Genomic DNA, 1,724 nt, shown 5'->3' with positions numbered 1-1,724 from the left:
TTTTTTTTACTCTTATCGATAATGAACATCCCTGTATATAATCTGTGTACGAGTCCAGTTATGTCCTGAGGATAAAAGTACAATAACTGGATCAAGGGGCATTCACATGTGAAGTATTGAAACATGCTGCCACCTGCCTTCCAAAACATTAATTGTCCTGTTTATTGTCCTGCCACCCCTGTGTGTTTCTCAACATCCTCATCTGGTATGATCGCCCTTTTTAAGTTTGCCTGTCTATTCACAGAAGAATGGTACTCCATTAGTGTTTTGATGTGTATTCCTCTAATATAGCGATATGGACCGTCTTTTCCAGTTTCTTGGCCATTTGAGCACCTTTCTTCCCAAACGTGTGAGCTGAAAAAGCTTTTCTTAGCAGTTGGCTCTGTACTTCATTGAACTTGGAGCCAGAAAATGTGGGTTCAATGCCCATCACCTCTATGGAACATGGTCTGGCCTTGAGCGAGTTATTTCTGCTCTTTGAGTCTTGGATTCCTCATCTGACATGGAAGATGCCTGTCCCCGAGGGCTGTTTCTGAGAGCTTAATGTCTCCACAAGACACATGGTAGATCCTTGAAAAACAGTAGTTAGATTTTGAGGAGCTATGAGTCTGGCTTGAACTGGGCTCTGCTGGTGCAAATGGGCTGCATCTCTATGTAGTAAGCTGCCCATCCCAGGAGGAATGCAGGCGGAGGCTGAACAAATACAGGGCTGTTGCCGGAGTCCTTGCGGATTCCACAGACCCCAGTGTTCTGTGGCTCTCAGATTCTTGCCTCTTCGGACCCTGTTCCTAGGGTCCTTGAATTGGGAGGATAAGCAATTATTTGGCTCAAGCAGTGTCCACACGCCCCAGGGCACTGTAGATAAAGGGCTTTCGCATCCATAGGTGGTTGCACCCATACTGAGTTCAGTGCAGGACAGAATCCAGAGGGCTCCAACAAGGCCCCTTCACAAAGGCTCTAATTCCTTCCCACCCCCCACAAATCCTCAGTTGTAAATCTGCCAGACCTTGGCCTGCTGAGATGCCTGGGATCACATGCTTTGGGGCCTTGTCATTGTAGGTTTCTTTCTGATGCTGTCACCGGTGTGGCCATTGTCACCATCTTGTTCTTCTTCCCATCCCAAAAGCCCTCTCTCAAGTGGTGGTTTGACTTTAAAGGTAAGGTGGTCAAGGTTGGGATCTCCATGGGCTCAGTGAGGACTGTGGCCTTGGAGGTGGGGCCCATTCCTGGGACCTGACAGCCCCATTGTACGGGCGAGCCATGTGTTTTGCTTCTTTCTGGCCCCTGTCTGAGCAGTTACCTTGTCTGGGCACTTAGGCTGCCAGAAGTCCAAGTGCCGATTCCAGCCGGCTGTGTGCTTTTAAACAGCCCATGAGCTAAGAATGGCTTTCATATTTTTAAATGGTTGAAAAGAATCAAGAGGAAAATATTTCATGACACATAAACATTACATGAAATTCAAATTTCAGTGTCCATAAATAAAGTTTTTAATTTCTTCAATAAGAAATTCGTGGACTTTTATTTTCTTTAGTAAGTACCTATGCAATAGCCTCGATTTTACCTCTTGGCCCACAAAGCCCAAAATATTTATTTTCTTGTCCTTAACAAAAAACTTTGTGTCTACGGCCATGCCACCCTAAACGTGCCTGATCCCGTCTGATCTCGGAAGCTAAGCAGGGTCGGGCCTGGTTAGTACTTGGATGGGAGACCACCTAGGAAGACCA

The 1,724-nt window shown here is 46.2% G+C and overlaps 1 pseudogene; it reads left to right on the top strand.

The window, feature by feature from the left end:
* Positions 1 to 1,618: 1,618 nt before the first annotated feature.
* LOC111735284 lies at positions 1,619 to 1,724 on the top strand (annotated as a pseudogene; the record flags this gene model as incomplete).

This window comes from Pteropus vampyrus, unplaced genomic scaffold (genome assembly GCF_000151845.1).
Source record: "Pteropus vampyrus isolate Shadow unplaced genomic scaffold, Pvam_2.0 Scaffold21721, whole genome shotgun sequence".
NCBI classification, from domain to species: Eukaryota; Metazoa; Chordata; class Mammalia; order Chiroptera; family Pteropodidae; genus Pteropus; species Pteropus vampyrus.
This window is presented reverse-complemented; position numbering and strand designations above follow the sequence as displayed.